This window comes from Artibeus jamaicensis, unplaced genomic scaffold (assembly GCF_021234435.1).
Source record: "Artibeus jamaicensis isolate MK-2021 breed Jamaican fruit bat unplaced genomic scaffold, CSHL_Jam_final contig_484, whole genome shotgun sequence".
NCBI classification, from domain to species: Eukaryota; Metazoa; Chordata; class Mammalia; order Chiroptera; family Phyllostomidae; genus Artibeus; species Artibeus jamaicensis.
Window position 1 is genome coordinate 8,060,499 of NW_026521859.1, and position 24,001 is coordinate 8,084,499.

A 24,001-nucleotide genomic window follows, 5' to 3' on the forward strand; every position below is an offset into this window, starting at 1 on the left:
TGTTCTCTTCTTTCCAGTGGCCAAAGGACGAGTTTAAATTTCTTATTTCCTCTAGGGAGCCTGGAGAGAGGCAACAGGCACCAAATACAGGAAATCATGTGGAGAGGATCTCTTATTTATTACAGTTCCCATATTACTTCCCTTCCCCCAGCCTCCGCCCCCACCTCCAGCCACACTGTGTCTCCCAGCTTTTTCCTGCAGCAGAGAACAGAAGGCAGTTCCCCTCTGCTCCCTGACGTCTGTGGGCACCCTGAGGACCTGAAGTCTGGTTTTATGAAACCCTACCCTCCTGTGGCTGTGTGATTGAATGGGGGCCCTTGAATTTCATCGCACATAAGAGGGTCTTAGGAAGGTCTCCAGGACAGGGTTCCATTTCAGGAGATTGCAAACCGCAAAAGAGCAAGGTAGGTCCCTGCTTTAGTGTGTTTTGTCTTGTCGAATGTGACTTGGGCTGTTCTGAAGTAGATGTGTCTGTCCACATGGCTCTGTGAGTCGGCTGCACGTTTTCAAGCTGTGTCATACTGAGACTTGCTGATTTACGGGACTGTGAATGAAAATAGTGAGGGGGAGATGACATTTGGGTGTTTTGAATTTCTACATTTTTGGATAAAGAATGCCAATCATTGTACATAGGCTATGAAGCTGATTATTATCCTCTTTGAAGGCAAATCTCATTAAAGTTTCCTTTTTTTTTTTTTTTTGCTTCTGTGTAAGGGAGGAAAGTTTACCACCAAACTTTTCTTTTCAACAATGTAGACCCCTCCCTTGATTTTTGTTTTTACTCCTTTCTGAGTTTTTCCTTTGAGCTAAAGGTATATTTGAGCTGACAGGATTTTCTAACAGGGGTAGAAATGGGTGTTCCTAATTTAGGGTACCTGCGAGTTCTAAACAAATGAACAAGCACTTTGCTCAGGATCCGGTGGGCTTCCATGTTACTTTCCAGAATTTGCTATCAAACAAATGCTCTTTCTGAAGTTTCCTGAAATTAAATGCAAGTAGTGGCAACATATATCAAGTGGTGTCTGAGGAGCATGGTTTTATTTATTGCTGTTACCGTTGTCTGCAGGCAGGGTGTTCACGCTTTAGCTGGCTGCTTCTTAGGGTCACTACTGAGGCTCAAGATAATGTGTTGACTGAGACCTGGAGCAGGGTCATGACATTCAAATAGTGTTACAGATTTTCCCGGGATTTTTTTCTTTTCTCTCTTAAGTGTTTTGGCTTGTTTGTTTGATTTTTATCCTCACAATTAGTCTTCCCTCAGGGAGTAACATTTTATAGCAACTTCAGAGAATATTAGCCAATTTACACCTGTTTATTGAACATAGACTATTCTTCTCCAGCTTACTGAGGTCAGGTGTTTAAAACACTGCTGTGTTTTACCTCAACACCATCTCCCTTCATTTCATCCTCCATATTCTGCAGCAGGGTTCTTGGGAAAATGCAATTCCGATACCATCACTCTCCTCAGTGAGCTATTTACATCACAACACAGGCCATTGTTACAGCCTCACTGCCTACAGGGAAGTCTGGAATGCATCAGGCATCACTTGGGAGTGGTGAGAGGTGCAGATTCTCTAGCCTCTCCTCAGACTTCACAAATCTGCATTTTCACCAGGTCCCTGGGTGATTTACCTGCACATTAAACTTTGAGAAGCCACCACTTAAGGAAGGTAAACAAGACCTTCAAAGTCCACTCCATATCATCCTATACAGCCTTACCTCTCCCCCCTGGAATTCCATGCTCTATTGAATCCCTTTATTTCCCCAGGACATGGGAACTCTGTGCCTACCTAGGTCCGTGAGTGCTGTTCTCCCTGTCCAGGATAATTCTGGGCATCTTTTCCACCCAACTACTCACTGCAGCATCATTCCTTCCCCTGCCTTCCCTTCATCCATGTTGCCTCAGACTAAGTGTTTCTCCGGTCTGTGATTTAACAGCACTTCATGAAACGCTTTGTCACAGCCCTTTGAATGGTAAATGATGTTTAGTATGTTTATTTTCACCCTTGAGGAGTTATCAGTCTTTGATTTCTGACTCCATAGCACTTAAAACAATACCAGGTACATAGGTTGTGCTCAATCAATGTTTATTGAATTTATCAACAAATGAATGAACAAATGAATGGACTCATCATCAGAAGAATCCAAATTTACCATATTTATTACCATATTGAGAACTACAGTTTGAAGCTTTCTAAGGAGATTGCCAATCCCTGTGACATTTTCCCACATTCTCCTTTATGGGGCTTGGTTAGATTCATTGTTTGCACCAAATATTTTGAGTGCCTACCATGTGTCATTCACTTACCCTGTGAACTTGGGTGAGTCCACATCCATCCTCTAAACCTTGATTTTTCTTAAGTGGTAGACAAGACAGAGAGCTACAAGGAAGAGGAGACTCTGCCTCCATAAGTGCACAGAGAGGGCAATATCCAGGGTGCCTCTGCAGCTCTCCTTCTTTCATGCTGTATGATTATTTGAAGGGCATCATTCTGCAGGTTTTTGACTCAAACTGTCAAGGACATCTTAGGGGAGTCACTTCATTACTATGCCCGTGTGCTCAGCCATAGGCATTAATGTTGTTCTTCAGTACTTTCCATTGAGAGCAGTGTGGCAGTGACTCGTAGGGAGCAGTGCCCTACAGCTCACTTCAATCTACTTGGCATTAGTTGTTGGGTGTAGAGCTTCTTTGACGCGGGACAGGTGGGGACGAAGGCTGTGTCATCCTCAGGTAATCTCTGCTGTTGGAAAGCAGCCGGAAAGAGAGAAGGAAGTAGCTACACCAAGTGATGTAGGGAAAGTTTAGAAGCCTATAGACATTTAGTCAATCCCTGACCCTCACTGTGGTGGAATTGCAAGGACTCTGTTTCTGACTCTATGGTGGCTTTTTCTTTTCCCACCTAAAAATGGGTGGCTTAACTAGATTTCACCAAGAATCAGGTGTTGGGGCAGGGCCTAGTGCCTTTTGTCCCCACACTTTGCAGTCTTGTGAGGTGCAAAGTCAGCTGGTAGACAACCAATATTTTCCATTTATTCTATAGACATAACCACGGGGCTCAGGCTAAAGCAAACTGTTTAGGCACTCTTATGCAACCCCTTTCCCCTCTCTGAGCACTACTGTCTTGAACCCTATTACCTGAAGTTTCCATAACAGGATGCTCCTAGGTCTCCTGAGTTCCTTCTTGCTTCCTGTTGCTCATGTGTCTCTTGACCTCCATACCTTCTGCACACCCACCTTGTCTATAGCTGCCCTTCAGCAGCCAAAGTAGTTTTTTTCTGGTCACTTCCTAACTGCTCAAATTAACATTTATTTGTGGCTTTTATCAAAGAGACAAAAAATTATAAGTGTTGGTGTGGATGCAGAGAAAAGGGAACCCTTGCGTACTGTTGGTGGGAATGTAAATTGGTGCAGCCGCTATGGAAACAGTATGGAGATTCCCCAAACAACTAAAAATAAAATTACAGTGTGATCTGGCAATTCTACTATTAGATGCTTATCCAGAGACAAGAAAAATACTTCTTCAAAAAAATATATTCACCCCTACATTCATTGCAGCATAATTTATCGTAGCCAAGAAATGGAAGCAACCTAAGGTGTTCATCAATTAAAGAATGCATAAAGAATATGTAGTACGCATATACAATGGAATATTACTTAACCATATAAAGAGATGAAATCTTGCCCTGGCTGGGTGGCTCAGTTGGTTGGAGTGTCATCTTGTACCCTGGGTTCGATTCCTGGTCAGGACATGTATGGGAAGCAACAAAATGATGTTTCTCTCTCACATAGATGTATCTTTCTCTCTCTCTCTTTCTAAAAATCAATAAACACATCCCTGGGTGAGGACTGAAAAAAAAAGAATGAAATCTTGCCATTTGGGACAACATGGTTGGACCTTAAGAGAGTTATGCTAAGTGAACTAAGGCAGAAAGAGACAGACAAATACCATAGGATTGCACTTATTTGTGGAATCTACAAATAAAAATCTTTTAGAGAGAACAGAACAGCGGTTGCTAGAGAGGATGGGATCTGAGGGGTGAGTGAAATGGGTGAAGGCGGTCAAGGGGGTATAAGCTTCCAATTATAAAACAAATAAGTTCTGGAGAGATAACGCACAGCACAGTGACTATGGTAATTAATATTGTAATTAAAGTTCCAGAAAGTAAATTCTAAAAGTTCTCAACACAAGAAGAAAAAAAGAATTTTGTAATTTTGTATGGTAATGGACGGCAACTAGCCTTTACTGAGGTGATCATGTCTCAGTGCACTCAAATATCAAATCATTATGTTGTACACTTGAAACTGATATAATGTTATATGTCACTTATACCTCATCAAAATGAAAAAAATCTATGAGCCTCTATTAGTAAGCACAAGGAATAGCAAAAAAAGGAATGTTAACCTGGGTAGTTTCTGGCAGCCACAGATCTCAGAATGTATCTGTCTGAGATCAAACTGGCTATACCTGGTTCCACTTTTTTTTTTTAATCAGAGGGGCGTGGTGGGCTAGAAAGAGGCAGGCCCGGTTTCAACTCCCCCATCTGCCACATCTTTGACTAAGTAACTGTGTCTTGCCAAGTCTTAGTTTTGTTCCTGCAAATGCAGGTATTATTGAACTTACAAGGTTATGGAGAAGGTTAATTCGCTAAAGTACTTCATATGGTTAAAGTTTAAAGTACTTAATAAAGCTTAAAGTTAAAATTTAAGATATGTTAAGTTTAAAGAACTTAAAATACATCAGATTTTAAAGAGGAGGCTGGCCAAGATGGTGAAAATAAGAAAGTTGTCCTTTGCAGAGTAGTTGAAGGAACCAGAGGACATTTGAAGTAAGAAGTCAGTCTTGTGGCACATGAAAGCTACCCTCAAATAGGTCAAGATTGCTCTATGTGGGAAAAGTGGTCAACAGTGGATTAATGAGTGGAAAATATAGGGTAACAGGTTTTAGCTCAATGTGTGGAACAGATTTACCCACCGTCAGAATTGTCTGAAACTGCCTTGCCGGGTGGTGAACGTCCTGTCCTGGGCAGTGGGCCAGCACCCTGGACAAGCATGGCCGGGTGTTCCTAAAGGAATGCCCGCACTGGGTGGGGTTCGGGTGATGACCTCAAGGTCCTTCCTGCTCAAAGCCACCAAGAGTCTTGTGATGTCAGGCCCCCGATCCAAGCCACCAAATGAAGGTCTGCAAAAAAAAAAAATCATCAGGCTAGAGAGTGACTGTAGCTGCCTTTTTACTAACTGGCCCTGCCTTATCTGCTTAGGCCATTTTAAAATTGGGGTCCTTGTAGTGACATTAGGGTTAGGTTGGACTTCCAAGAAAAAGCAAAAAAGAGATGAGAACAACGAGGCAGGAAAAGTTCACTCTAAACCACTCTTCTTAGGTTACTCTTTAACTAGATTGTGGGTTACTTGTTGGGCTGCAAACACATTCCTATTTGATGGAAAATTGCCACAATTTGGCACATTTTCAGCCAAACCAGGGTCAGGCCAGTAACAGCAAGACTCAGAGCTATGTCCCTGATTTCTGTTCTATTTATAAAATACAAACACTACTATATGGATAAGCATTCCTAGCCACTTAAAAATCCAATTTTAAAAAGTGCAAAATAAAGGGTTCTATCATCTTCTAAATTGCAGGGACCATGAGTGAGGTATTTGATTTGGGGGGAGAGAAGAGAGCTGATTGGAGCTGTCTGCCTGCTCTGAGTCAAGTTCATCAACCACGGTTCACTCCCCTTTCCTTTTCTGTTAAGTGAGGCACATTAATAACAGCCTCTCTGCTGGCTAAGGGTGGCAGAATTTAGGGAGGAGGGAATTCTCTGACAGTGGGTCGCATACACGTCACCCACTGCTACAGGCTGCTCCAGGGTTCTTTGCTAATACTTTACCTTCCCGTGCTGGGAAGAACTGGCTGGTCTTGTCATTTTGGATGCTCACATCTTTCTTCAGTTTCTTGGGCAACATCTCAGCATGGCTTTGTTTTCTTTAATCCTCTTTTAAAATCCTAAAGCAAAAAGCAAAAACAAAAACAAACAGTTGCTCTTTCAAAGAAATGGGTATAGCAAATGGTACATTTTGTCAGATTGAAACAAAACCATGATATAGTTTATTCTTCACATTTACCTAGACTTGCTTTCCTAAAAACATTAAAGAAAAAAAATCCCTTTGAAATATAATCCACTGTGCAGGGCAAATTCATAGAACCCTATGCAGACCCGCATGTTTATTTTTAGGTGCACATCAGCCTGCCCAGCAGAGCAAAGCAACCCCTAACATCCAAACCATGGCCCTGGGAATTTCCTCTAACAAGCCTGTGTTTCCGTGCATTGTTACAGTACAAAGAGCAGAAAGAGGGCTGAGGGGAAGGCTCACGGTAACCCCGCCTAGAGTGAAATCTGGAACCTGTCATTCCCTCAGCCTACAGGGTCCTGAGTGCTGGGGTCAAGATGGAGGTCACCCACCAGCTCTGGGCAGATGCAAATGAGTAGACATGTATGATGATTTCATCTAAAAATATCCCAGAGACCTGTGATGGAATTTCAGAAATAAAGGCTCAGCTTTCTCTTGATAGTTGAAGATCTAACCCTCACCCGCGCTGTGACGTGGATTCTGGCCTAGCTTAGAAATAGGAATGTCATTTGAAGATCCTGAGTTCGACTGCAATTAAAGGGTTGTTAAGCATGTTATAGTAATAAAAGCATACATATCACATGCCACACACACCACCCACCAGGCACACACCACATACATCACACCACATGATGTGCACATACCACACTGTACACATAGCACACACAGAACACACAACACACACATAACCACAAGCAGCCAGCAGACACCTGAATCATCCAGATATTCACTATTAACATTTCCCAGGCCAGTTTTTGATCCTTGATTTTTTTTAATCTACAGAATGGATGTAACAAACCTCACATCCCATTAGTTTGGGCATAAGTAAGATACATTATTACCAAGAATCTGACCCACACTCAATTTGTGATTAAAATTTTCCATTTTGGTCTTAGAGTACTTTTGATTTCTTATGAGAAATTACTGTAAAAATATTTAGCAAGACTCCTGAGATTTCTGTTGTTGTTTGGGTTTGCTGTTTTATTTTTGTTTTGGGTTTTGTGTGTGTGTGTTTGTGTGTGTGTGTTTGCCACTGCAGAGAAAGAGGCCTAATTTGTTACTTAATTGGTGCGCCGCATTAGCAGAGCTTTTCCTATCTTTGTCAAGCCCTTCCGCTCCTGGGGAACATCACTGCCTTATTGCTTAGGGTTGCAAAGCTCAAGGTTATGTCTGGGAGTCATTTCCAAAGGTGCACATGTGGGTCCCAGGTCTGCATACCACTGGCCCTTCACTCCTCCTCCCTTCACCCCCATAAAGGACCTGCAGTCTGCATTCCTGCAGCCCCACGTGAGCATGGGGCCCCTGCACAATCAGAGACACGAGAGGCAAGGGGACCTTGCATGCACAAACCCCGGCCAGCCCTGAGCTGGGACAGGATTGTCGGGCTCTGCCGGCAGGTGGATGTTCAGGCCCCCTCCAGGTCTGCAGATGCAGGAAAATGTGCTGGAGCCCTTTGGTGAACATGCAGGAATGTTAGTAAAATGCCTTTATGGATTGTTATGTTTGCATGTGTTTATCATCAGAAACTCCTCAGGGGTTCACAGGGCAGGTTGCAAATGTTCGAAATGGGGCCTGGGAATTTCCTTCCACAAAGGCTGAGCTTCCTCTCTTTGTTACTCCTCAGAGAACAAGTGGAAGCATTACTAGGGATCCTTAGTTAACCCTTTCTCCTGGCCAGTGCTCCTGTGTACACACATCACAGGAAAATCCTGTTTCTGGCCTTCTTAGAAGTAGAAAGATTTCAGAGTTGGGTGGTGTGTGCACCACAAAGCTTGTGTGTGTGTGTGTGTGTGTGTAGAGGAAACCGGTAATGAAGCCTAAGTTAAATATCATAGCATGAGCCCAGTCACTGTTCAGACCAGGACAGATTCCTGCGTTCTGTAGCGTACGATGCTTTCCCACTGCAAATGCTGCTCCAGTTTCAGTGCCCTGTCCCCAGGGCAGGACACACCTAGAATGATAGTTGCTTTTCCCCACTGGAGTCTGCTTTCATGAGCTAAGCAAGGCACAATGAGTTGAAAGATCTTTCAATCAGCGAAGTTCTTTATTGACCATATGCTACCTGTGGTCTACTGGGCACTAAGGGAAAACCTGCAAGAAACTTTAAGAACAGGTGATATATTTATAAACACATGCACACACTCATGCGCTGTAAATGAGAGTTCAAAGAAGCCAGACAATGCTATGCTTTAATTCCATGAAGATCAGAGGAGGCACACGAACACTCACCCAACCGGAGACTAATCATACCCAGAGGCATTTCCATGTTGTCTCCACCTTCCTTAAAGGTCCAAGCACTAGTGTGGCCAAATGCATGCGTACACATGGACATATCCATGTACACATGTGCACACACACCTCATCTCAGGAGATAGCTTTGCCTTCTCAGAGGAGGCAGTCTTTTGGCCTCTCACCAACAACTCCATGACAGCACATGCTTCAACAATCATCTCTCTCCTCTTTTCCTGTCTCTGAGAGAGAGAGGGCCCTTCCCTGCATCCAGAGCTCAGCTCTCACCTCCTCTCTCTCTCCTAACTGTCTCCTTACACTCCTCTCTGATTGGCTCCTTCCCATTATTATTTAATTTGGCATAGGTCCTTCTCATCTCAAACAATAGGAGCAGCAGCTCTTCCCCAACCCCACAGCTCCTCTTCCTCCTCACCCAGAAATTCCTGAAAGAATTATGGATGTTCTCCAACCATTCACCCTGCAAACTACTCTGCTTTGTCTCCTTGTCTGTCCTTCCTCCCAGTGCACCTGAGTGAATGTTCCTGAGAAATTTCTTGATGACCTCTATGTGTTTAAATCCATCTCACTTCACTGTCTACAGCATTAGATATTGTTGACTTCTTACCTCCTCTAGCCTTCTCCCTGGGACACCACACTTTCCAGTTTTTTCTCCTATTCTCTCCTGCACCTTCTCAGTTTTCTTTGCAGGCTCCTTTCCCTCTGCTCTTCCCTTACCTTTCTGATGGCTATCCCCTGGGTGACGTCTTCCTTTCCACCTGCAGCATCTCCCTGCTGCAGGTCATTCCTCTGTGTAGAGTCCTTTTTTTCTCCCTTCTCTGACAAGTAAACTATTGATCTTCCAAAGCCCATTTTAAATGCCACCAGAAGACTTCCTTTTTACATGTCTCCTCATTCTAGTGCAGACCTGATCTCTCATCTAGGTCCTCACAGTGCTTTTCCCAGCCTCTGCTATAGTGGCTTTTGTGTTTATGTAGTTGTTCCCATGCACGTCTTTCCTAGGATATGGGGGTGCCATCTTATCCTTCTTTGTATTTCTAGCCTCTAGCTTAGGGTCTGCAGTATTCTGTACAAAAGGAGCTCAAAAACATTTGTCCAGTAAATGAATATGTTGTAATTGATTGGTAAAAATGGAATTGTAAAAATGTAAACATGTAAGCAAGCTGCTAATGTAACTAGACCTCTGACTAGAGATCAACCTCCTGATAAAACCTGAATAATTTTGTGTAAAAATAAATCTGCTTTTATAAATTCTCCTTAATTTACCAGGCAATTCTGCCTATAGCTTGTATGTTTAAGTTTACTATCTGCTATAAATCAGTAAATCTGTTTTTTTCTCTTTTACTTAAGGTCCATGTTGAGTCAATAATTTCATAACTGACAGCTTCTAAGAAAAGCATATGGGTTTTATTTATTGTTATAAATTATCCTTCAAAAATAAGACCTTTAATTTTAAGATTGGCTGATCCTTTTTACTATTTCCTGACATGCCTTAATTCTACTTATAACTCCAGAAATGAAAGCAATGAACTACATCTACACATACACGCAGGGGCGCTTCCAATGGTTATAAATGTAGAATGTTTTTATAGACTTTTGAGTACTGTATTGAGAAAAGAGGAGAAAAGAGAAAGAAATATTAGCAGCCTAGAGGAAAAATAAGAACTCTTGGAGAAAGAAGGGGGCAATTCCTTTCTAAATACAGAAGCATCTTGAGACCCTCTTTGATCCTTTTTGTTGCTAGTGTTAAAGCACTGAGGCTTTAATACTCATCAGGTCCTGCTCTAAGCATTGGAAACAACAATTCTGTGAGATAATTGTACCACCATCTCAATTTTATATGTGAGAAAATTGAAGAGCAGAGATTAAGCAACTTGCCCACATATACAGAGCTAGTAAATGATAGAACTAAGACTTGAAGCCAGACAGTCTGGTACCATAGCCCATGCCCTTCACCTCTTATAGAAGCTTTAATAATGTGTCACCTCCAGGGTTTATTAATAACTAACATTGATCGAGCACCTATGGGGCCTGGTACAGGGTACAGAAGTGTACACGAACAAGGTCCTGCCCTGGGGGTGAGGGTGGACAGTGGGGGGATCATAGGATGGCAGAAGAGCTCACAAATAGACCATTATAATACAGTTCAGCAAATGCTTTGGCAGAGGGAATTAAGGGGTGGACATGCACACACAACTAGAGTGAGTTAAAAGCAGCTTTGACCTTGACTTGGACCCTGAAGGACAATGGGAGTTAGACACATGACAATGGAGGAAGCAGGCAGTTCCAGGCAGAGGCCAGAGAACCTGGTGTTTGCAGGGCACTAGGGGATTCAGAGAGGGAAGAGTAGGATGAGAAGAAAGTGGGGGACAGAAGTAAAGCTAGATGTGTAGGCAGAACCTCTAATGATTAAGGGTTTTAGCTGAAGATAACTGAGCCATTTTGGAGAGAGGACGGACTCCTGGTAGACAAACCCAACACTGTCTATCGGCTAGCGTTTCTCTAAATGTATGCAGAGCTTCTGATTCAGCTGGTGGTTTTCCAAAGTGAGAATGTTATGTTAAAAAATAATCATGCTGTATATATCTCGGTGGTTATTAAGCTTTTGTGTGCATTATAATCACCTCTGAGACAGCTTATTTAAACATAGATCAATGAGCTCAACTTCTAGAGTTTTTGATTCTAGAGGTCTGGGTGGATTTTGGATTTTGTACAAGTTCCCAGGTGGTGCTAGTGCTGGTCTGCAGCCGTCTACAGAGCAGGATCTCTGAGTGTGAAGCCAGGAACTTAGCCAAAATCACTTAGGTGATTCTTGGGCTGCACTGCAGTTTGAAAAGTCTTGGGAAGAAGGATGACTAAACCTCTTGCCTTCTTTGCTGTAATGCTTCTTCAGTTTTGAAATATTTATGTAGCTTAAGAAATTCTAACCCAAATATTCCTGATACTCTGTTTCATTTTGGCCTATAAGAGGTCAAAATATGGACTTGTGAGGTTCTTTGGAATTTTAAAAATCAGCCATTTGAATTTTTTGTTTGTGAAGCAGGAAGTCACTTGTTACCCAGAGCAAACACTTGAGTCAAGGGTCTGCCCCTTTGGAGAGGGTATGAGAGCTGTAGCTTTTGAGCAAGTTTCTCTCCATTTTGGAACAATTTGAGAATGAGCTTTTAGAGAATGGACTGCGAATATGGAAATATGAGATTTGTGTTTTGAGTGTGACCAAGTGGTGAAGGCCAAACTGTATCCCTAGGGTTGTTTTTTCCTCTTTGACAGATAAAGCAGGAAGAAGCTGGAAATCCAAAGGCACCCTGAAGGAAGAAGGAATGAAAGGATGGATGGGAAGAAAATAAAAGATCCTGGGTGCTTAATGTTTCTTTTTGCTTAAAAAAATCTAACTTTTTACTGTCATGATCACAAATTAAATTTTTCACAATAAAGATTTAGAAGAAAAAGATCTATGTGAAACACAGAAGTGGCCAAATTAGCATTCTTTAACACAGTAATTGGTGAATGGGAGTAAGGCTTCTAGGAGCAGAAATAATCACAAAAAAACAAGTTCCTGGGAGGGAAACTTAAACTCCCGTGTCTGTATCACTGAAATGTGAATGCCACTCTGAATATACAGATGAATCTGGAAATCCTCATTCATTTAAAGTAGATTCAGTTCCATCAACTATCTGTTTCATATAGAAGAAATGAGATAAATATATGTTTTAGGAATTTTCAATACTACACAGTTTTTCACCTTACTTTATCAGTGAAATTAATTTTTGGCGCTCCCTATTCTGTAACCTCATAACATAATTCAACCTTTACTGAAAGTGACTTGAGTTTTGAAACAATGACTTTGAAGGGAAGTTACTAAAAATAATTGGAAGTAATAGTGATTATACAAAAAGGAAATAAGCAGAAAACTACTTTCATTGAGCCCAAGAAACAATCCACTTTTATTAACTTGTTCTTTCCCCTCACTTGCTTAATTTTCATGTGGGGATTTTAGTTGAAGTCCTTCGTTACACTGTCAAAGGTTCACTGAAACGGTGTAGGCAGTCAAGTCAACAGGAGACTGGCAGCATCCGGAAGCCCTTGATCACTTTCTCTAGGGCAGAAAGTGTGGATGGGATGTCAGAGGAGCCTGGAACTGTCTGTGGATGTGGGAGAGGGGGCTCCCCAGATCCCCAGAGTCTGTGGCTGAGGGTGGAGGAACACAGTCATTGCCCAGACTATAGCCTGGCAAAGAGGAGTAGGGAGTAAACGCTGGGCTCCCCTTTCCTTCATCCTTGTCTCTTGCTGGGATCTCCCACCTGCCCTCTCTTCCCAATTGCCTCCCAGTTGGTGAGGATGTGGGGTTGACCTCCCGGGGCACAGAGCCGGGCAGATGGGGGTAAAGATAGATCTGGAGGCCAGCCAGCCCATCCTAGAATGTAAACATCTGGGGACAGTTGTTTTTGTTCCTGCTTATCTCCAGGGTCTAGATTAGTGCCTGATACATAGATTTTTAATAAATATTTGGTGAATAAAATGAATGACACATGACTAGGATGAACAGACATATTAAAAGAAGATTTCAGCAGTTAGGTAGGTGACGATGCAAACCCACCCCCTGTCCCTGTCATTATATTAACTAAATTCATCCTTCTCATAATGCTTTTATGACAAGGGATTATTTGGAAGGGCAGGCGCAGCAGGCAGAACTGGGTGAAAGCAATGAGCTGATTATTCCCAGTTTATACATGTAAGTTATTAGACATTCACTTTCCCTACAGCTAGGGGTGTCCAAGCTTTTGGCATCTCTGGGCCACACTGGAAGAAGAGTTGTCCTGGGTCATACATGAAATAGGTTGCAACGTGTAATCACAAAAAAGTCTCAAAATGTTTTAAGTAAATTGATGATTTTTTGTTAGGCTACATTCATAGCCACCATGAGCGCCTGTGGCCCACAGGTCGCAGGTTGGACACCCAGTTTACACATTTCTGCTTCTTGCTCTATGAGCAGCTAGACTTGCTTAGCAACAGATGGACCCCAGTGCTATGCACCCAACAGCGTGACCACAAAGGTCTGAGGGTTACTGCTCGGGGTATCTCTAGGTGCCGCAGTCACGGGAGGACTCAACCTCCAGCCACTCCCACCTCGGGCAAGGCAGAAGGCCTCAGATGTGAGGCAGTCCTGGGTGCCATCCTCCTCACATCAGCTGCTCCACGACAGAGTTTCCCGTCTGTAAGGTAAGGATGACAGTGCTTCTCCCCTTAGTTGTGAGGAGGCTCAATCGGGACTGACCCACAGCCTGGTGCGGTGTAAACACTTAGTAGCAGCCATCAGGACTGTTTCTTGTCCAAGACGAGGTCTCTAATCTTGAGAGAGGTGTGGAAAGTGCTGCAGAGGCCCCCGCTTTCTGTCGTTCACTCTGTGTTCTCAATTAGGGAGAGGGTCAGGAGGTAATAGCACAGCCCGTCCCCAAGCTGGGCTTCCGGCTTCCTTCCTTCAGGGTCAAGCGGAGGGAGAGCTGGTTTCCCTTGTAATCCCCGGTCAGCGCCACACACCACACTTATTATTTTTCTTTCAGATGGCCTGGTGGGCCTAGAATGATCAAGACAGACAGACAGACAGACAGACAGAGAGAGCTGTGCAGTCATTCCTTCCCTTCCTCTGGTCAGGGGGATGTTTCCAAAGAAGCCTGAATGAGGAGCAGGTGGGAGCCCAGGGAAGGGGAAGGCAGGGTTAGCTTCCCTTGGTGAAGATGGGAAATGCATTAGTGAGTCTTGGCATTCACGTGGCTGCCTTTTCCAAAGGCTCACCTGCACCTCAACGTGCCAGTGGCAAGTCCTTCCTCCCCGCTGTTTGGTCTGTATCCCTAAAGGACTGTTCTGAAAGACATGGGGTGACCCTCCAACACAAAGTTTTCTCCTGCTTGAGTGACAAGCTTAGCAGAGACACTCTGGAATTGGTGGCACCAAGGGACAGGTGTGAGGAGAGCCCCCCCCCCGGGTGCAAGCAATAAGTTGTACTTGTCTGTAGAGAACTTAAAATCAATAATAAAAACAACTAAAAGTCCCTTTAAAAAAAACTATCACACTGTGGCAATTCCAAACAATGTTTGTGGTAACGTATTCTTCCTAAAAATAGTTTTGTTGATCTAAGTTCTAAACAATTGTTGCCCTCACTGGTGAGTTTCATACAATATAAGCTCATAATTAATATTTTTATTATTTATCTTTTAGTGAATATGTATTCTACATAGATGTTAAATTACAAAACTCATTTGTACACTGATTCCTGACACAGAGGGACTCAGCTATATGTGCTGACTTCAAGACTAAGTTCCTACTGGCTTGCAAATATTTGAGCTTCCTTTAAGTGTCTCTGGCCTCTGGGGTATGATGATATGTCTTTGGCCTTGAGCAGTAGATTAATAATAAGCAATGTTAGTACATAACTGTAAAGGAGAAGAAACTAAACAGGAGTTGCTTCAACTCTGTCATTCTATGGGACCACATAGAGATTTTATTTGTGTTTAAAATTTTAAATAGTGCAGTATACTTCACTGGGTACTCTTTTTACTTGGCAAGTACAAAATTTAGTTTACAATGAAATGTTTTACTGAATTTTAATAATATTTCAAAGAGAAATATTTTATTTTTTAGTTGTTTTAAAGGTAAAGATTAATTAAGAAAATAAGAATTATTACTGAAAATAGTATTCTCATATAGAAGAGAAGGAAGCTAATAAAAGATGTGGTCCAGATGTCAAAAATGCTACACGCTTCTGGGGTCCAGAATTACATGTGTGGTTGTTGCCTTTTTTACTCCTCCAATTTTGAATGCAGAGAAATATGAGCGTGTATTTGTGTGCATGTGCTATAGGTGTACACGTGTGTGTGTATTAGTGGATTTAGGCAACCAGTTTTCTCTTTTTTAGCATCTGTCATGACAAAGTGACCAATTGAGATAAAGTAAACCTGGTTTTCTCTCTTTAAGGTATTACACAATTTCTGGAAAATTCCATGATTTTAAACATAGAAGTACACTTATATATTGTTCTTGTTCATATAAATAATCCTTGGGCACCTGATACATAAGGTGATTGTGGCACTTAAGACGGGACAATATGAGAGCATTTGAAACTTAGACTAGTAAGTAATCCAAGGGCCAGAGGCCATTCATAGAGGTGCCCATAGATAGTGAGAGCCCTGCTGGTTCACATAAAGTGTCCTGGGCAGGGGTACGTACCAAGAGTGTGCCCACACTGCCATGTAAAACACAAAAGCGAGATCATAACAGCCCTAAATAAAATGGAAAATGGAATGACATTTGAGGAATTCAGGAAGAGACTAAAAATATATGTGGTTTTTCCTCTCAGTGTTTCAGGTCAGATGAGGCGAACTCAAGGGGCGTGGGCCTGGAATAATCATGTATTGTTGATACGTTGCTGTGTTTTGTGTGCTATGTCTCAGGTCTAAAAATAGTTTTGAGGTCCTGGGAGGCAAACTTTGAATTATAGAAGGGAATGTCATTTGGAATGGCCTTGAACTTGGAAAATGGGACCCGTCATTGTCCTGGGATGGGCCATTGGAGGGCGCTGTGGAGGGCTGTGCAACTTCCATGCACAAAGACACAGACTTCACGATGCTGTGCTCTTTCAAAGGGCAGTAGTGGCCACTGTGGACATGTGTCCCTTCTTCTCTTACTCCACTTATTTCTGAAAAACTCAAAAAGTATAGAACCCAGGGCAGCTAGTCTTTGGGTTTACCAGTTTGGTCACCAGGCTGACTAGCTGGTCTCAGAGCTGGCAATGATGTATGACACAGAACAGACCAGTAAATAAAGAGGGTGCCAGGGCAGTGGTTTATCCACTGCTCAGATTTGGGGGAATGGGGAATCGATAAACCCATAGGTAAGCCACTTGAAGTGAACAATTAACGCTTGTCCACAATAATAAAACCGGCAAGTTGTTTGAACAGGAGCTAGTTTACCAAGTAATATATGCAGTATTTGGAAATTTTGTGCCTTTCCATTTTCTTGAGAAGTTATTGATTATACATAAAATGTAAAGTGGTGTTTGTGGTCTAACAAGACCTTGCTGTCAAATATTTAATTTCCCCAAAGCTAAGTTACAAGCTCTGCTGTTTTCAACATTCCATATCTCTATGCTTTTAAAAGGCACATTCTTCCTTGTCCCCAAGGAGTTGAACTTCAGAAATTTTGATTAATTTTCACTTGTGCTTCATTTTCCATTCTCACCACCACAGCCCCCAACTTTATGCTTGTTCTCAAAGAACTAACTTCAGGCGCCTCCTTGGAGCTAAATTTCAGAGCCATTGTTGTTCCTCATAGACACAGTTGTCAGTAGGCCTTTTTCTGATTTCTTTCTCAAGTAAACATTATCATTATGCCTGACATATTGTATGTTTTTGAAGGGGCATTTCAAAAAAGACTACATCATTCCTCCAAAGAACTGAGAGCAGTGGTAGTGCAAGGCAGTAACTGTTACACATACAGTGGAAACCAAAGAGCAGTGACTCTGGAGGGAGGTGGGGTGCATGCCAGGGATGGCAATGTTTACCACTGGGATGGCCTTCTCTGGGTGACGTGATATTGACCTATGAGTATTACCTCCACATTGTAGGTCTTGGACATCTATTATTGGACATCAAATTACTGAACATCTATTATGTTCTGAGGATATCAAGCTCTACCTCAGAAATTACTTCCACTCTTTGGCTAAGATGATGGAGTACTTCCCCACACATGTAGGGGGTCTTCTGTAACCTTATTATTAACAAGAGTGCAGGGGACATTTGTGTGCACAGCGTGGTAGCAGTCAAAACCATGATGTGACTGCTTTTGGAAGTGCTGGACTCGTCTGAGGATGTATATACCCCAGCCAGCTGAAAAAGATATGAAAGGAAAAAGCAAAATCTCCCCTCAATTCATTTATCAAAACCGTCCCCAGTGAAAGGTTGCTGGTTCAATTCCCAGTCAAGACAGAGGCTTGGGTAGCAGGTTTTGTCCCCCAGTTGGGGCATATGTGAGAGGCAACCAATCAATGTTTCTCTGTCATATGGATGTTTCCCTCCCTCTTTTTATTTCTCCCTTCCCCTCTCTCTAAAAATAAATGAATAAAATATTTTTCAAAAAGTATTCATTGAACAACTACTATGTTCCTTTTCATAGTTACTTAGTATTTTAGTTCGTATTTTCTTTTATAATTATACCTCCAAATTAGTCATTTTTAATAAATAATTTTAAAAGCTGATGCTCTAAAAATTAATAGTTAATTAATAGTTTTTAAATGATCAGTTCTCAAGTGTTCAGTTTCCTTCTTTTTAAAGTATACTTTTAACCTAGGTTAATAGCCACCATATGAATAAAATTCAGTGAATTTTATTTGGAAAAAATACACCTTTATTTCAGTAAGATCTAAGTGAGGTGTTGAATTTCCTTTAGTTAGGAACAGAGGTAATAAACCACACAGTGTTAGCAGTACCTATGCTTTGTTACCAAGAGAAACCACAAATGATTTTCTGTCGCATTACTAAGTTCCAGATCCTCAAAAATCTAGTTTATTCTCATCACTTCTTAAAACTTGTGATAATTATTAAAACTGCCTCATTAAATCTTCTAGTTGAATAGATTGATAAAGAAGCAAATAGTAAATCACATCATGTTTTAATATTTCAGTAACTAAATTTCAATGGAGTGTAATCCTAGGCATTTTGTTTCATGCATTTAAAATGCTATTCTGAGTAGTTGATAGGCTCCACCAGATGGTTAATGGAGTCCATGGCACAAAAGCCAGGGCCAATGAAATACAAATCTTCTCAGTCCTTATATGTCTAAAAATACCTTTGTTTTGCTTCCATCCATGAATGTTCTTCCAAGTTTGGAACCAGATGAGGTCACCCTGGAATAAAACAGGTGAAAAAGGACAGTGGGATCCTTGGTCAAGCTTGAACAGTGGACCAAGCTTGAGGCACACCAACTTGTAGAGATCAGGTAGAGGAAGAAAGGGCATGGAGAAGACTAGGAGGAGAGGCTGGTGGAGAAGGAAGGACAACAGAGGAGTGGGTGCCACAGAATCAGAAGAATATGAGGTTTTAGGAAGGAGAGTGGCCACCTCTGTCCAACGATGCTGCAGAATCAATGAAGAACTAAAAATGCACCACCAAAGATGGTCACATGGAAATCATGGTGACGAGCGGAGAGCCACTTTGTGCAACTCTAGGGAAGGGACACCAATCTGACTGACTCGAGTCAGAGAGGAAGGCTGAGAAAATGGAGACAAATGTCTTCAGCTCTTTGTTCAAGATTTGTTGTGAAGGGGAGCAGAAGACTGTTGCAGTCAATGGGGAGAGAAAAAGACATTTGTCAAAGAAAGGCTTCTAAAGAGACATTCTAGAATATGTTAGTGTGCTGATGGGGCTGATTTAATGCTGAAGAAATTAGAGGGAACAAGACCCAGGGTCAAGTGGAGGAAGAGGCAAGCCATCAGGAGCTTCAGGGCCATGCCATCTCCTCAAACTAAAGGGAAGGCAGAAAGGGCAGTGCAGTGGAAGAGGGTTAGAAGTTCATGTGTAGGAGCACGAATATTCCTGTTTGGCTGATTCTGTTTTCTCAATGAAGTATGAGGCAAGGCTGCTGCAAAAACTGGGGAGGGAAAAGAAGGTGTGAAGTGGTCATTCTGAGGAGTGAGAAGACTAACAGGGATTGTCAGGCTATGTGATTGTAGCAATGCCACCAACAGTTAGCAGGATGATTGTAATGAATAAGCGGTATGTCTGCCCTCAGACAGAGTTAAGGACTGCTCTCTGCAATACTAACCCCTCTCCATTATTCCCCACTTCTCTCTGGCCTCACTGCACTCCTGTTATCTCTACTCTCTCAAATAAAAAAGCCTCTTGGATACTGAAACTCAGTCATGCTTATGTATGACAGTTCACTGGAAATGGACAATATGTCAACATTTACAGGTTTTTGAGTCAGAATAGAGGCTGTTCCTTCACTTAATTTCTTTTTAAAAGTGTAATTTTAGCAAGTAGTGGCAGGTAGACATGTTGTTACTGTTGCTGCTCAAATCCTGCCGCAGGGGTGACAGCATGTACTACCGATGTCACCTTGTACCATATTTTTCAGACCACCTTGGTGCCATTCACACAGCTGTATTCTAATATGTTAGAAAGAATTATTTCACATTCTTCCATGAAAGAGTTTAGGTGCTGGAAAAAATCAGGCCAATTCATGGAAAGCATCATTTCTGGCACTAATTAAATAATGAACCAAGCATCATTTTTAAAAAAGACAAGTTTAACAAAAGTTTAATATTGTCTCTTTCTCTACTCTGAAATCATTACTCCATCTTAGACACTAGGTACAGAGATAAGCACCCCATCTGTACCTGTGGAATTGTCCCAGTTGAGAGGTAAAAAGAAAAGTATCCTAACAGTGTCCTGAGGGCCCATGGCGGGCAGGGGCCAGGCGTCAGAGCATAATGTCGAGAGTGCTGCATGGGAAGACAGAAAATCTAAATTCTGATTCTGCCTCCGACACTAGTGGGTGTGGTAACCTTGGTTAAGCCTTGAAGTTCCTTCTAACACAAGGCAGCTGGAATGAATGAGTGGGGGCCCTCTTCACTCTCTTCGATTCTGATTTCTCCTGGCATGGATCACTCTTCTGCTCGTATTTACCTAGTGGTTTTGGCATCATGGTTGTTCACTAGTTGACTTGATAAATTCTGATAAAGTTATCTCTATAATCAGAAGCAAAAATGGGGGGCTTTCTTTTGAGGTCAAAGGAAATGCTGAGGACCTCAAAGCAGTAGAGAACAATGGGATGTAAATGAGAGGTGCCCTCATGGGGATAGGGTTTCATAGGCCCAAACTAGCATCTGCCAAATGTTTTCAGATCCCACTCCCTTTCACCTGAGGTATACAATACCTGCCATCACAGAACACCTGCACCCAGGGGGAACAATAAGGGAGCAGAGGTTAGAGTGGGAGTGACTAGCCAGAGTTCATGGACAAAAGAATACGTGTACTTCAGAGGAAATGCAGCTTCATTCTAAATAGAGTCCTTCCCAGATGAAAACAAGAAGAATACCCATGTATTCAAATATCCCACTCTTCTGCATGATACTGATGAGGGTAGGGAGGGAAGAAGGAGAAGTCAATGACATATTTTGTTAATCAATGACTCTGACATCACATTGGTCAGAGCTGCAGCCTGTGGGTGACTTATGCTATACTGGGGGCATTAGTAAGCATTTCTACTACATGGACGGCATGTCACTTTTAAGAACTAAATAAAGGTGGAACCTGAAGGCTTGGGGATTGCTCATGGGCTGCTGATGGTCAGTCCTCCCCAATAAAAGATCAACAAAGGTTAGGAAAGAGCTACTGAAGAAAACCTCCATGGAACCATGTCCTAAATCTGCCTCCATGTCTCCCCTATACTCTGCTTCCATGTTCCTGGAAAGGCAGAGAAGATAGAGCTGGGAGTAGAGTCCAAACAGGCAGAATTCCACATGGAGGGTGCTTTGAGTTTCTGCCCAAAGCTGCAACCATCACTGGAGGCATAAGACGGTAGGTAGAGTATGGCTGTCAACTGTATCCAGTTGGTTCAAATTATGGAAGCGTTGGGATCTTCCACAGCAAAATAACATAATTATCTGAAAGATATATACACAAAGCAGGTGTAATAACTCTGTCTGTGGGTGGAATGAGTCCAGTAACAGCAAGTGCAAACAAAACTAGAAGAGGCTGCAGCTGAGCACAAGTACGACCAACTCCAATTAGTAGGGACTCTGCCAAGATATACACACAAAAGATAAGAGTAAGATCATTTGTATACTATAAAACTGCCCAATTATTTGTTGGTTCCTTCCTTGCACAAGGACTGGTCAGCGCCAGAGTGTAATTTTGCTGGCCTCAAAATAGAAATACCAAAAGAGAGCTGACCTTCGACCACATTGGGTCAAAAGAGTTACCAACATCTGGTTGTGGATTGAAAAAAACAAAACAAAACAGGACTTAACCTTCCAATACATGGAGGTCAGAGTGCTTTAAAAGTTGAACTATTATGTACTTTTGCATGTACTTCTGCCGTGTATATGCTAATGCTTTGCATTCATAACTTTGCTGTGTGTTGAACCTCCAAATACTCTTCATTAGAAAATCAAATAGGCATCTCTGCCCTCAAAGAGCTTATCTGCTAATGGGGGATGGAAGATAAAGATAGACAATAAGCAAAATAAATCAGCACATTATAGTATATTAGAGGTGGTATATGATATGGGAAAATAATCAAGGAAAGGGGAGTAGGAGGGCTGAAATGTGAAATATGATAGTCAGCTAAGTCCTTACTAAGAAAGTGATATTTGGGCAAAGGTGGAAGGGAGATAGAGAGTGAGGCACAAGGATATCTAGGAAGAGAGCATTCCAGGCAGAAAGGAAAGCAAAGTGCAAAGCCTCTGAGCTGAAACTGTGCCTAGCTTACTAGGAGGTCAGCATGCTGGAGTGATATGAGTGAGGAGGAAGGAAGGAAGAGAGGAATTAAAGGAAGAAATGGTAGGAGGAGCAGGGATGCTGATGGTATGGTGCAGGGCTTACAGGCTCTTGAAAGGGCTTTCACCTTGACTGTGTGAGATGGGAGTGCCAGAGGGCTGAGCATAGGTGGTAGACATTATATAACATACATTTTATGAGGACCATCCAGCTGCAGTCTTGCCCAGAGACCAAGAGAGGCAATATTAATAACCCAGTCAAGAGATCCTGACAGCTTGAATGAGAATGATGGCAGAGGAAGAGGTGAGAGATGCCCAAATATGCATATATTTTGAATTGATGGAATTTTATAGAAAATTAACCATAAAGTATACAAGAGAACACTCAGAATGACTCTTAGGGTTTAGTCTGAGTAACCTGGAAGGATGAATATACCCCTTACTAAGATGGGAGATACTGTCGGAATAGTTTGGGAGGGAAAATTAGAGGTTTAGTTTTGGACATGATCAGTGTGAGATCATATTGAGCATCTAAGTGGAGATATTAAGTAGGCCACTGGCTGCATGGGTCAGGAATTCAGGTCCATGGTAGAGATATACATTTGGGAGTGATCAACCCTGGGTTTAAACCATGAAACTCCTGGAGATCACCTGGGGAATAAGTGTCAATAGAGAAGAGTTCCAATGACTGAGCTATGGGGCATTCTGACTTTGAGAGGAGGAACAAGCAATGTACCAAGATGGATCAATTTAATTTTGTCTGCTTTTATTGATGACCCGCCATATGCCAGCAATAGGCTAGAAGCTGGGCTTACAACTAATGAGACCAGTCCCTGCCCTCAAGGAGCTCACAGTTAATGTATTAAAAGAATCACTTGAATGCAATGTGGTAACTGCAAAAAGATGCGCACCTGGTGGTATGGAACTAGGGAGAAGGAACTCCCAGGCTGGGAGGGCTACAAGGGTCCTTGGGAGAAATAACACTTGTAACTTAAGGAGTCACCAAAAGTTAGCTAGTTGAAGAAGCAGGTAGGGCAGAAGGGTAAAACAGTCTGGAACATGCTAGGAAATACACATTTATTTGGTGCCAACATCTCTGCCTATGAAAATAACTCTGCCCTCAAGTCCTGAGAGACACTTCATACTAACACAAACATAGATAACGCAGTTGACAAATTAGTTGCTCTGGCTACACTATTGCAGTCTGGTTGAAGAAGTTTGGGGTCAACTTGCTACCAACCTCAACATCTTAAAATACAAGGGAAGGGCCTCTGCCACAGACCATGTGTTCATAGCTGTGACAATACAAAGTCTCCCCATCAGCAGTTAATTCTGGGTTGCAGCTGAGACCATATGGTGGTTCCATTTTTTTGTTGGTCTTTGTTTTCATTGTAAAGTGAATGTGACAAGCACAGGGTGTTCCTAGCAACGAATTGGACTGTGGCTGAGAGGAATTGCTCCTCAGGGAAGCGGAGGGGCAGCCACCTTGACAACGCCCCTTTCCATGTCAGAGAGCCAGCTGCACTCAACAACCCAAAGCAAGACAAAAAAAGTGCAGTTGTAAAAGGCTTTACCCAGGAGCTCATTCTGACAGCATGGTGTTTCTTTTCTTTTCCTTCTAAAAAAAAAAGATTTTATTTATTTATTTTTAGAGAGGGGAAGGGAAGGAGAAAGAGAGGGAGAGAAACATCAGTGTGTGGTTGCCTCTCATGCGCCCAATACTGAGGACCTGGCCCACAAGCTAGACATGTGTCCTGACTGGGAATCAAACCAGTGACCCTTTGGTTCATAGGCCAGCACTCAATCCACTGCGCCACGCCAGCCAGGGCCACAGGGTGTTTCTTACGGACAGATATGTCCAAGTCAAGTTCTTCCACTTGTTTATCTTTTTGTAGGTATCAAGTTCTGCAGCTTCCCTTTCTTCCAGTTGTGGGCTAACTCCACCTCCAGACATTTACTTTCCAAAGCTGTCAGCCTGCAAACTTCTTTTTGTGTCCTTGATCATCATGCTAATGCCAGTGCCTTCCTACATTTTCTTCATTCCTCCCCAACGGAGCTACCATCACTTATCCACATTTATGGCAATCCACTGAAGGTACTCTCAAAGGAACCAAATCTCACAACAGAGACAGTAA

The 24,001-nt window shown here is 42.4% G+C and overlaps 1 protein-coding gene across 1 annotated transcript in view; it reads left to right on the forward strand.

Moving 5' to 3' along the window:
• Positions 1-184: 184 nt before the first annotated feature.
• Positions 185-24,001, forward strand: part of ADGRF5 (adhesion G protein-coupled receptor F5) — a 98,583-nt gene continuing 74,766 nt past the window's right edge. Inside the window, exon 1 of the mRNA XM_037142558.2 lies at positions 185-404. The gene's annotated coding sequence lies outside the window, so the exon portion shown is untranslated. The remainder of the gene's footprint in view (positions 405-24,001) is intronic.